Genomic DNA, 14,466 nt, shown 5'->3' on the forward strand with positions numbered 1-14,466 from the left:
ACATATAGAACTACATATAGGAACTACAAATATAAACTACATATAGAACTACATATGGGAACTACATATAGAACTACAAATATAAACTACATATATAACTACATATGGGAACTACATATAGGAACTACAAAAATAAACTACATATAGAACTACATATAGGAACTACAAATATAAACTACATATAGGAACTACAAATATAAACTACATATAGAACTACATATGGGAACTACGTATAGGAACTACAAATAGAAACGACATATAGAACTACATATAGGATCTACTGTACATATAAGAACTACATATAGGATCTACTGTACATATAAGAACTACATATAGGATCTACTGTACATATAAGAACTACATATAGGATCTACTGTACATATAGAACTACATATAGGAACTACAAATATAAACTACATATAGGAACTACAAATATAAACTACATATGGGAACTACGTATAGGAACTACAAATAGAAACGACATATAGAACTACATATAGGATCTACTGTACATATAAGAACTACATATAGGATCTACTGTACATATAAGAACTACATATAGGATCTACTGTACATATAAGAACTACATATAGGATCACTGTACATATAAGAACTACATATAGGATCTACTGTACATATAAGAACTACATATAGGATCTACTGTACATATAAGAACTACATATAGGATCACTGTACATATAAGAACTACATATAGGATCTACTGTACATATAAGAACTACATATAGGATCTACTGTACATATAAGAACTACATATAGGATCTACTGTACATATAAGAACTACATATAGGATCTACTGTACATATAAGAACTACATATAGGATCTACTGTACATATAAGAACTACATATAGGATCTACATACACAAACTGTGGTTGAATACTATGTCAGGGTGTCAAGCTTCACCCCGGTCACATCAGCATCATGGTCGCCCTCAAAGGTTGTAACTGAAACACTATATAAACTACTCCCTAACATTTTGTTCAATAACTGTCTTTGCATTGATTATTGTTTATTCAAGTGCAGAAATGCTGTTCATGCATTGATATGAATGTAAAAACATAAAGTACGGTTTGTCTCGTTGAAGCACAAACACGTATTCATCTTCTTCACATGTTCTTCCTCTGCATCCATCGCTCTCTTCTGGGACATTTTGGATTATTGGTTGATCTTTTTAATTGAATCACACAATCAACATGCATTGTGGGAAATGTAGTCTATGGTGACTGTACACTGTAAAGCAGCATAGACTTTAATTTGAAGACGATCAAATGCCTTTCAAGCTGTCGCAGGACACACAAACTGAATCTATGTTGTCCTTATACATACATGAGAACAACTACTCTGTGTTGAAGCCACAGGAGGAGAATGGTTCACGTGAGCTGAGGAGATGACCAGCTAACACTCACACAGGAGGAGAATGGTTCACGTGAGCTGAGGAGATGACCAGCTAACACTCACACAGGTTGCATTGAGTTACATTACGATGCCTTTGAGCTCCATTCAGAAAAAGTGCACTTCACTCCCAATGAGTCGCATGGGTTAGTTAGAGAGTCTGACTCCTAAGAGCAAGATAGTCCACACAGGGTGGGAGAAGGAGGAGGAGGAAGACGGAGGAGGAGGAGGAGGAGGAGGAGAGGGAGGAGGAAGAGGAGAGGGAGGAGGAGGAGGAGGAGGAAGAGGAGGAGGAGGATAGGTCAACCCAACCCAGCACATTCATCCAGGAGACATCTTGAGTCCCGTTCCAACTCAAAGTAAACGCTGCCAGTAGGTCAGACTGTGCTGTTGTTTAGTTTACAGGCCACTAAATGTGTCTTCTGCTAAAGACCTGGAGTCATTGGATTCATCTACATATTTTACTAGATGCAATCAGTAGCTTTTGACATTGAATATCATTCCTGTATTTATTTTAAAGTGAGTTGATGCTCTATGTTCACTGAAGGAATGTGTGATGACTTGGGCAGCAGGAGATGAGCAGACTCCTTCTCTCCAACCGCTGAGGAGGAGAGGAGGAGAGGAGGAGAGGAGGAGAGGAGGAGAGGAGGAGAGCCCTGACCCGGATGACCCACGAGGGAGGGAGGGGGAGGAGGGGGAGGAGGGGGAGGAAGTGGAGTGACAGGGAGAAACACAGGAGGAATGTGAGATTACAGCACTATCTACAGCAGATACTGAAGGTCCATCTCCTCACTCCTCCAGTCCACAGATGGGGGGGGAGGAAGAGACAACGAGGAAGACGAGAGAACACGAGGAAGAAGAGAGAAGACGAGGAAGAAGAGAGAACACGAGGAAGATGAGAGAAGACGAGGAAGAAGAGAGAAGACGAGGAAGAAGAGAGAACACGAGGAAGATGAGAGAAGACGAGGAAGAAGAGAGAAGACGAGGAAGAAGAGAGAAGACGAGGAAGAAGAGAGAAGACGAGGAAGAAGAGAGAAGACGAGGAAGACGAGAGACAACGAGGAAGAAGAGAGACAACGAGGAAGAAGAGAGAAGACGAGGAAGAAGAGAGAAGACGAGGAAGAAGAGAGAACACGAGGAAGAAGTCAGGAGACGAGGAAGAAGAGGAGGAAGAGGAGGAAGAAGAGGAGGAGGAAGAGGAGGAAGAGGAAGAGGAGGAGGAAGAGGAGGAAGAGGAGGAGGAAGAGGAGGAGGAGGAAGAGGAGGAGGAAGAGGAGGAAGAGGAGGAGGAAGAGGTGGAGGAAGAGGAGGAAGAGGAGGAGGAGGAAGAGGAGGAAGAGGAGGAGGAAGAGGCTTTCATATGAATGCAAAGCCTCAAGAACAGAAACTGACTTCACCGTTTAGAGGAGGAATCAGACGTATGGGCAGAGGAAGGGAGGGGAAGAACAAAAGGTGATGGGTGAGGGAGTGTGTGTGTGTGTGTGTGTGTGTGTGTGTGTGTGTGTGTGTGTGTGTGTGTGTGTGTGTGGGATAGAGAGAGTGCACACACACATATATCTGTACACTCAGAACCTCACTGATAATAAATGAAATCTTAGAAATGAGAGCCTATCAAGCAGGAATCAATCACTGGGGTTTGTTGTCCAGGAGGATGGCGCCATGTGGAGATAAAGGACAGGCGGACGTCTGGGGAGGGGAGGGGAGGGGAGGGGGAGGAGGAGGGGAGGGAGAGGAGGAGGGGGAGGAGGGGATGGGAGGGGGAGGAGGAGAGGATGGGAAGGGGAGGGGAGAGGAGGAGGAGAGGAGAGGAGGGGGGGGGAGGAGGAGGAGGAGGAGAGGAGAGGAGGGGAGAGGGGAGAGGGGAGGAGGAAAGGAGGGGAAGGGGGAGGAGGAGAGGAGGGAGGAGGAGAGGAAGAGAGGAAAGGAGAGGGAGAAGAGAGGAGGAGGAGAAGATGAGGACGAGGAGGAGAGAGGAGAGGAGATGGGGGAGGAGGAGGAGAGGGGACAAGGGGAGATGGGGAGGAGGAGGAGAGAGGACAAGGGGAGGAGGAGAGAACGAGGACGGGGGAGGAGGAGGGGGAGAGGAGGGAGGATGAGAAGAGAGGAGAGACTGTGAACCGAACATGAACTGGTTTAAACCCTGAAGGTTACTGGTTAAACTGGGATGAGCTGGACTAACACTTGGAACCAAAACACTGAAAACAACTGGAGATGCTACGAGTAAGCTAGGTTTAGCAAAGTAGATCAATACAAGAAACAGGTAGGGGTGATGACGGGCAGAGAGAGAGAGAGAGAGAGAGAGAGAGAGAGAGAGAGAGAGAGAGAGAGAGAGAGAGAGAGAGAGAGAGAGAGAGTGAGAGAGTGAGAGAGTGTGTGTGTGTGTGTGTGTGTGTGTGATTTTGTTCTCCATGCCAGGAAGCCTCTCCCAGCATCAGTATCATATGATTAGATGGACTTGCACATGATGCACAAACCCAGCCTCTGATAGGGCTCCATCCGGTCCACACACACACACACACACACACACACACACACACACACACACACACACACACACACACACACACACACACACAGCTGTTCATTTCCATCTACTATCACTCACATGCGTGATAAGGTGTTTACTCATTGTCTCTCTTTGTTGCTCGACCATGTGACCTCTGACCCCTGACCCCTGACCTCTGACCTGTCCGTGTGAGGTGTCTTCAGCTGGAGGTCTCTCAGCTTCATGCAGCTCAACAACACGGTCTACAACACATGCCAGATGTGTACCACGACATGCAGACAATAAGCTCCACATATTTTCACCATCAAATAATAATAATACATAATGATCATTCTGAGAAGTATGTCATTTGACAACTATTTGTTTTAATCAATTATATAAAATCTAAGAAAACTGAACTCCCAGCAGACAGGGGTGAAGTCTCAAGTTTCGCTTTCTGCTCATCCAACAGTCCAGAACCCAAAGATATACAATCTGCAATCTGATATGAACGTCAAAAAAGGAAATTGTCAGAGAATGTGAAAGGTTCAGCCGCTGGAGGCAGAATATGTTTAACATGTTCACTGATTCTCTTTCTGCGACTCCACTGGTTGAGCTAATCGTTGACCAAATTCAATGCATTTGTGAAGTTGCAATTATTATTATTTATTAAAAATAATAACAAAGCATCACAATGAAAAACATGTTTTATCAATGAATCAACAAACTAATCAATAAATACGTGCTTTACATTGTTCTATGTATTCTAACTGTTAATGTCTTCTATCATGTAATTTGACATTGTGACCAAAACCTGAACGATGTTGTAGCCTAATTACTTTTGATTATTTTTATTGGAAAAACTGAAGAATACCTCAAAGTTCTGCTCATAATTAAAACCTATATATTTTACATTATGTATTTCTCTGTTGATGATAAACTGGTGTTGCTTTAGACTTCTGTGTCTCACTTTAATTCAAGAGCTGGTCTGTAATATAATAATATAATTATATATATATATTATTATATTACAATCCATAAACAGTTATATCTCACGTTCAGTGACCATGTGGCATGTGTTTCACTGGTTACTGGTTACTGGTCACTGGTCACTGGTTACTGGTCACTGGTTACTGGTCACTGGTCACTGGTTACTGGTCACTGGTTACTGGTTACTGGTCACTGGTTACTGGTCACTGGTTACTGGTCACTGGTCACTGGTTACTGGTCACTGGTTACTGGTCACTGGTCACTGGTCACAGGTTACTGGTCACTGGTTACTGGTCACTGGTTACTGGTCACTGGTCACTGGTTACTGGTCACTGGTTACTGGTCACTGGTTACTGGTCACTGGTCACTGGTTACTGGTCACTGGTTACTGGTCACTGGTCACTGGTTACTGGTCACTGCTCTTACCTCCGTCTCCCGGCCGTCTGAGCTGCCCTCTGATTGGAGGGTTCCTGCGTAGGGCCCCCAGGTTGTGTCTGCATGGAGGGCCCGGCCGACCAGAACCCTGCTGCCGGCGCCGGCCTCCTCGCTGAAGTCCAGCTCGTCTAGAGGAGAGGAGGAGAGAGGAGGAGAAGAGAGGAGGAGAAGAGGAGAGGAGGAGAGAAGAGAGGAGGAGAGAAGAGAGGAGGAGAAGAGAGGAGAAGAGAGGAGGAGAGGAGGAGAAGAGAGGAGGAGAAGAGAGGAGGAGAAGAGGAGAGGAGGAGAGAGAGAGGAGCAGGTCACTTCACAGCTGAACGATGTGACCTCATCTCTAAACTACTGGCATCATTACCTCAAACAGCAGGAGACCATTACAACATCTGTATGTCACCGTTGTTAAGCATTCACATCATCGTTTAATTGTTTTAATCTTCTAAACCACAGGTGTCAAACTTAAGGCCGAATCCACCCGCCACGGCTTGAAAGGCTTGATGACCATCACAGACCCGTTTCCGTGAGAATGCCAAACAAAGAACTGTGTATTATATATTATGATATTGTGTACTTTCTCAGGTTCAAACTGCACCATATTTTCATTAAATAAAATTGAGAAGTTGAAAATGTTCCTCGCTTTGGATCTCGGCTTGTCATTCAGGGTGATGGTGGGTCTGCAGACAGACCAGTTCAACCAGTGCCCCAGACCAGTTCAACCACTGCCCCAGACCAGTTCAACCAGTGCCCCAGACCAGTTCAACCAGTGCCCCAGACCAGTTCAACCACTGCCCCAGACCAGTTCAACCAGTGCCCCAGACCAGTTCAACCAGTGCCCCAGACCAGTTCAACCAGTGCCCCAGACCAGTTCAACCACTGCCCCAGACCAGTTCAACCAGTGCCCCAGACCACATGCATGTTCTTATTTGCTCATAATTATTTGTTGGACCAGTTATGTCCTTCTCAACTGTGACAAAAGGCTTTGAACAAAGTGAATATAATAACGTGCGTTTGATCTTTGTCTTTGTTATTTCCTTCTGTTTTAAGTTTGATCTTTAAGTAAAGTGGGTTTCTTAACCCTAAATTAAATGTTAATGTCATAGCAACAGAGACATTTTTACATTTATATAAATGCATGTACAATATGTTTAAATCTAATACAAAGACAGTTATTTAACATTATGCTCGGTAGCAGTTACATTGACAGTGTTGCAGTTACAACCCTCTGAGGGCGATGGTGCTGATGTGGCCCTTTGGGGTGAAGAGGAGGTCGACAGCCTGATCTAAACCGTCAGAACTCACGTTTACCAATACAGGCTTGCTGGTGAGGCTTCCAGGAAGAGTGCTGATGGATTTCTCATTAATTATAAGGTGCTAAGATACTAGGTATGGGAAGGAAAAGCCTGTGCCTCTCGCAGCCCCTGCTGGTTGCACCGTGCCAATAGCAGAGAGCACGTGCCGCTCAGGAGGTCGCAGCAGAGCCGCATGCGGCCTGAACTTGACCTGAACCCTCGCAGCAGACTGAGGAACCGTCACCGGCCCGACAGCAGGGGGCGTTTCTGACACGCCGAGCTCGCTTCTGTCCCGGCTCAAACGGGGGAAACTTCTCGTGTACTTCCTCAAATTGATAACTGCAGAAGGATGGCAGTGACGGCTGTGGTCTGAGCCTGCCGCGGCCCAGATAGAGCCCGTTGGCTGGGAGGCCCGCAGGCCCGATCCATCTGCTCGAGCCTCCCGACAGCTCTGAGTGCGGTCTGTCGGGGAGACAACGGCCCGCACATCCGGCGATAAATGAGCACGTAGAGCACCGGCAGAGCGCCGCAGTGCGAGGCTTTCTACCCGCGGCCGGCGGCCGCTCTCCCTCGGATCAAAACGCATTGGAAACCGGCCTCCCCCCCTCCTCACCCCCCCATCTCGCCCATGGTTCAGGCGGCTGTTTCGGGGGGTCGGTCTAAAGTGGCGGGTCTGATAAGAGTGTTTGTCTAACACTCTCCATGTCAAAACACTCATCTATCTTCTCTGTATCTATCCCCACCAGAGAACAACGGACAGACGCTGATAAAATGGCTTTCCCACAGCCGGTGGAGGGGCGGAGGAGGGGGAGGAGGGGGAGGGGGTATGGAAGGGAGGAGGGAGCAGGAAGGAGTGTGGTTTGAGGGGAGAAGTAGGAGGGAGTAGCATTAATCCAATAACACGAGTCCTTTAAGGCAAACAGCGGTTGAAAACATTGTTTGGCTGTTGTGGTAAAGTCAAACAGGAAGTGGTATGTTCCCTTAACTCATGGCACTCTGAACAATATAATGACTAACACACACCGGTCACACAGGGATCACCTTTTAGGAACTAGCTGACCTGATAGTATCTCGTTTTATCAGAATCAACAGCGATCCCACCAAGTCGAGACAAAATGACTCTGTGCTCCGTTCAGGGCCGGCACGAGTATCACATTTTCAAACAGGTGCGTCACACTTTGTTTACGGTCCCGCTGTAAGCAGCCCAGCGTTCTGCCCCGTGCACAAGGGAGGGACACCGATGCCAGACGCAACCGGAGCCGACCCGACCCGGAGTGCTCGGGTCAGGTCGGGCTACATGTTGTATCTTAGGTTTTAGGTGGAGCTCGCTTTCACAAATATGTAGAAGTCGACCTAGGGCTGAGCAGTAACCCACAACTAGCGCTCTTTAACAGGTGAAACACCTCGACACAACAGATTGTGACACATACACAATTTGTAACACTAATAATTGTACATTTATAAAATTACACCGCTGAACTGCATGCTGGGTAAAGCTCGCACACGATCATGAAACTCCGTCGCACAGGAAGACCCTTCCGGTCTGTCTCTTCCTGTTTCCCCTGGGTCCTAAGTCCCTGCATGTTTAGCTTCCTAACACCCTCTATGTACTAACATACTAACAGCTGGCGGTCCTTTTCGGCGTCAATGAATTAATGTGTTTACTCGGAAAAAGATACAGTGATGTACCGTGAAACCTCCAGAATCTTACAAAATACCGTGATGTGAATGTTTGGCCATACCGCCCAGCCCTGAGACAACCCCGTCTCACTTCTTTGTTGGAAATACATCAAATTAAAGAGGACGCATCGAGGTTGTTGGCCTCCTGACAAATTCTGAGGTTCTGGACACAAACGTTCCAGGTTGACGTCGGGTCAGTGTCAGATTTCAGTCCCAGGTCAAGCACCAACCCAAACATGACTCCTGCGCTACAGAGTCTGAAGTCTGCTGTCCCGTGGGGCCTCTGACCCGTCCTTATCTCAGCGCTCCATCAATGTCCAGGCTGCCTCCGCACCATTGGCCCATCTCCGCCACATGGGGCTCTTATCAGCCTGACCGGCTCAATTGACCCTCATGGTGAAACGGAGCAAGGATTTGACCTCAGTGAGCCAACACAGATATTAACTTATAAACAAGCCCAACACGAGCATTAGTTTGTCAGATATTAAACACCGAACACGTGTTATCATATTCCTTTCATGACCTGTTGCCTTTTATCCAGGTCATCCGTTGTAGCGGCATGGAGTCCCCTGAGGACTGGCTTAACACTAAACCCACTGCTGCCGGAGGAGCTGACCTCTTGATCAAAGATACACATTTATGTTTCACAAGTTGGTGAAATATAAATGTAAAGCATTTGTAAAAATGTCACTCTGGTCTATTGCTTGCCCTGTGATCTGTTGATAACGGGGCAGCTGTTTGCTTATGTTAGCGGATGAAATCATTGAGCAATGCTGAACAGATAATCATCAAACAAAACCATCTGAGATTATGGACTTTGTAAAAATGTCCCTGCCAGCCCACCGTACATTTACCACAAAAGCAAACACCTGTTATGCTGTCACTCAGCGAGTCACACACCACATATAACAGAAACTATGTCAATTCTACAACTCTATTTAGGATGCGGATCATCCTCAACTGCACTTTGTATTTATTGCTCATTAGCATGCTAACACGCTAAACTAAGATCGTGTGCAATGGGATTGTGAGCATATTAGTATACTGACGTCAGCATGCTAACATGCTCACAATCACATTGTACACAATCTTAGTTCAGCATGTTAGCATGCTAGCATATACTAACATGCTCACAATCACATTGCACACGATCTTAGTTTAGCGTGTTAGCAAGCTAGCATATACTAACATGCTCACAATCACATTGCACACGATCTTAGTTTAGCATGTTAGCAAGCTAGCATATACTAACATGCTCACAATCACATTGCACACGATCTTAGTTTAGCGTGTTAGCAAGCTAGCATATACTAACATGCTCACAATCACATTGCACATGATCTTAGTTTAGCGTGTTAGCAAGCTAACATATACTAACATGCTCACAATCACATTGCACACGATCTTAGTTTAGCGTGTTAGCAAGCTAGCATATACTAACATGCTCACAATCACATTGCACACGATCTTAGTTTAGCGTGTTAGCAAGCTAGCATATACTAACATGCTCACAATCACATTGCACACGATCTTAGTTTAGCGTGTTAGCAAGCTAACATATACTAACATGCTCACAATCACATTGCACACGATCTTAGTTTAGCGTGTTAGCAAGCTAGCATATACTAACATGCTCACAATCACATTGCACACGATCTTAGTTTAGCGTGTTAGCAAGCTAGCATATACTAACATGCTCACAATCACATTGTACACATCATTTAGCCCGGCCTCTAGCATGGCTGGAGTCTCTTAGTCGTGTTCCCTTTATTAATGTGCCAGCCATACTGGCTACATTATACAACTTTGTCCATGATATCATGAACACATGTGACATGAATATTTACATATATGTAAATGCAAATGATGGAGTTTAACTGGGTAATTATAGGCAGCGTCCATGACTGTAGATTAAGTGTGTCAGGGAGGCAGTTTAATATAAAAGTGCTATCGTTGCACCTCCACTAATGAACGCTGCTTGCTAATCCCAGCAGGTTAGCGGTGTTCACTGGGGTCACATGAGGCTTCCAACAATCCTAATCCCTGTTAATTACCTCCCGCCCACCACAGACCTGCATAATAACCCAGCGCTCCTTATCGATATGGCGGCACTGGCTGCTCTGTATGATACTAGTACACCCATCGCTGTGATGCACTCCACTGTACTCACACACACACACACACACACACACACACACACACACGCACACACACACACACACACACACACACACACACACACACACACACACACACACCAGTCTGTCAGGGCTAGATGACCCATTCCCAAAAACACGAGCTCAAGAAACACACAGTTTCTCTCTCTCAACACAAATGTGCAGTCCTGTTTCCAGCACTTTAGACGACATAACATTGATTTACATTCATTTCCTGGATATTTATCTTAACCCTTACCACAGTCTAACCCAAACCTATCTGCACCCTCACTTTAAACTACATCCTCACCCTAAAACCTGATGACCTGGATTATGTCCTCAAAAGGAAGGCGAGTCCCCACAATGTGTAAAGATTTATGTCCACAGCATAAGTAATCCACACACACACACACACACACACACACACACACACACACACACACACACACACAAAGGCTTATCAATACGGACGCTTCAGCAGCCACTGGGGCGTCCAGGCCTCTTTGACGAGCCAACACAATAAAACAATCAGTCCGCCATTAATGGAATGACTAACGCAATTAACTGATGAGTGTGTGTGTGTGTGTGTGTGTGTGTGTGTAGCAGAGAGTGTGTGTGTGGGCGGGGGGTTCAGGCGCTGGTGATATTATTCCAGGACTTTTGTCTCGGTACCGTTTTATTGAGTTGTTTGTTTTGACACTTTACTAAATGTTCTTGTTGTTTAACGAGAGAGTCCTATTAATGGAAATGTATTTGTGTGATGTATACAAATAAGAATATAGTGGGAGGGAGTTTAAGGGGAACATTCATGACGTACAAAGACTAAGCGGCTCAGCTGAGCTCGCAGAAAGGTGCATGAACGGCCCGCCAGCTCACAGCAGCTCTGTCATCTCTTCATGTCACGAAAGCAGAAGCTACAACGCTCACAATTCATACTTTTTGTGGAATATTTGAACTTCAACATTATTATGAGTTGTCTTAACTAGGAAGCAGGAATAGAGATTGCATATTACATTTTGCAACAGGTTTCCTGTTTAATAATTTGTGTCTGCAAAGGTCACCGAGTGTAACGGCACGTCTTCTTTTGTGCTTTAAAGAGATGAAGATCAAAGCGCTGCACGTCGATCATGCAAACGAACAGAGAGACACCGCCGCTCTTTAGTTAGGAAACTACATTTGAGACAATCACATAAAACATGGATAAAGTCAAAGAAATAATAATGCAAGTTGAAGTGATGCTATCATCAAACCTCACAGCGTTGCCACGGATTTATTTTGACCAACAAACAGAATGATTTAAGATGTCTACTTAACATGGAGCCCTACTAGAAATAACACGAGGGCCGACAGTGTCATTCTATACTTAATCATGTAGATTAATTGTTGCGTTCAGGTATAGTCACTCGGAAGGAAAATTAATTAAACCTGCAGGTGAGCTGTTATCTTCACTGATATGTCATATTAATGAATACTCACTTGGGGGAAACTGTCCACAACTTTGGAAAGAATTAAAAACAGTTCCTCTACCCAAAGATGGAGGAGCTGATATGCTTCTGGTTGCATCTGTGGCCGTGTGAGGGAACTGGCAGAGCTTATCAAGAAGTGGGTTTCCCATCACTTTTTGTTCTTATTTTGGAAACATTTGTGTTTCCCTGGCCTCCCTCCCGTCCCTTGCTCTCCCTCTGTGAGAAAAGGTGTGTCAGCATTAGCTACTGATTGTATAAAAGGTCACTTCAGGTCTTAGTGTATGGTGCAGTGAGTGGAGTCCCACATGGAAGTTGCTCGGGTCCACTTCCGTTCTCTGTTCTCATAATGTACAGCATCTTCTCATGGGAATGCTGTCTGCTACACAACACAGCTGCTGGAAGAGCTGCAGGGAAAGTAGAGAAAATGTAATTCAATCCTGAATTTAGCACAAAAAAAAGACTTTAAATAATCCGGCCAAAGTCATTTCAGTGTTACAGATGGACATCTAGCTTCACCACGTCCAACAACAATGTGAGACCGGCCACTGTCTACAGAAGGACACCTTTATGAAGTATTCTTATTAACGTGTTGTGCGTGTCATCCTCACAACAAGGAGCACGCATGCATAAGTGCAGCTGCTCGTCCAATAGGAGCGAGCAGCTGCAACAGCCTGTCTGGTTGGGTATCAGTGAGGAAGAAAGGGGAGAGAAAGAAAGGTGTAACCCAACACTGATGTTCTCCTCTATCCGGCCTAATTGATTTTTAAAAAGACTATTGTTGATATCAAATGAGCACATCGCGGCGGAGCTATTGATTTTTTGACACCGCACAACAGGAAATCTTTATCTGCGTGCTACTCCGACCCCGCACTAATAGCTGGGGTTTAACCTCTGCTGAATGACAAATCCCACTTCTCTCTCCCGGCCTCATGGGGAACACTGTAGTCCTGTCAGTGCTAGAACACAGGGTTCTGGGTTCTAATCCAACTCTATCTGCCCAATACACATGGATGTATGGGAACGAGTAGAAAACTGACTTCTATTCCGTCTCAATTGCTTCTGTAATGTAAAACTGTAGACTATATACACACATATTCTCAATATTACAGGGCAGAGCGGTACCAAAGGTCACATTTGTACACAGATGTGTACGTTGTTTACCTACATGTATCTGATATTAATCTTCTGTGTCCTCAGCTTCCTGCTCTGAGTGATGCTCCATGAGCACGTCTCCTACCAACGTTGGGTTGCTATATTTATTTGATCCCTTCTGTGCTCGTCTCACTGGTGAGAAGTGAGCGGGGCTCAACTGGGAACAGGTGGGGATGGTTCATCACTATAGAAGTATTCTGAACTCTGTATTTTCTATACAACGTTTCTGCAAATCAGTGAAACGTCTGCAACGCCTCGTTTAAGGATTCTAGGGATTTGAAAGTAGTCAAATATATATTATATTGAATGGTTTTGCCTTGCCTCATAACACCAAACACTTCATCTGTGTAGTTTAACAACCTTGATCATATCAATGTTCAATCAGAAATGTATGAATCTAACACCTATTTTCTTCTTTTGGTCAAAGTCAAAAATATGCATTCAGAATCCGACCCAGCTTTTCACATTAATGACAACTCCCTTCATTTATAATGTGGGCTGATAAAAGGCCTCTCTCTCTCTCTCTCTCTCTCTCCATCCCTCCCTCCTGCACCCCTGGGTCCCTGGAGTCCGGCCGGCTCGGTTCAGATAGACATTTCTGGGATATGCATCTTCTGCTCAGGACCACGCAATCATTTCCATTTTACCCTCTGTTGCACCGGTGAGATAAGACACCTGCGTCGCGCCGCTAATCAGATGAGCTTCAACAGAACTTTATCATTGACATTTACCACTGTTTACCCAACTAATTTCTCTTAACTGCACCGCTGAACTTTTATCTACAAAATACATACACCGCCAGAAAAGAGCAAGAAGCAAACATGCAAATTCACAAATATGCGAAGAAAGATAAAAATGAGGGGGAGAGAACTAAAAGCATGTTTTCTCTCTTTCCGCTCAGAGAACCACGGGGTGAAGGAGAACAAGAGACGGCTGCTGTTGATGAGAGGAGCCTTCCTCCTCCTCCTCCTCCTCCTCCTCCTCGCTGGAGACAAACAAATGCAAAGAATGCTGACATTCACATGCAAAATCTTCATTTTGGAGTTCAATCACCTGACTGCTGGTGGGAAGTTGTATTTATTGCAGATAAAAATGTGCGTCTGTGTGCATGTGGTGAGAAAGAGAGTCTGAGTTATCCAACCAGACGGGGGAAGCTGCCAGCTCTGAACCTTCATTTCACACACACACACACACACACACACACACACACACACACACACACACACACTTCTCATGGTCCAACGAGGTGAGCGTGGTCCCAGGAGGATACACCTATCCCATGTTCATGAGCCCATGCATAGCCGTGAACGAGTTTAACCACATTTTACTCTTCTCCTTTCTCCCTGAACTCTGAGTCATTTCTTGGTGAATGACCTCACATTTACAAGCAGCACATGGATTCAG

This window comes from Taurulus bubalis, assembly GCF_910589615.1.
Source record: "Taurulus bubalis genome assembly, chromosome: 9".
NCBI classification, from domain to species: domain Eukaryota; kingdom Metazoa; phylum Chordata; class Actinopteri; order Perciformes; family Cottidae; genus Taurulus; species Taurulus bubalis.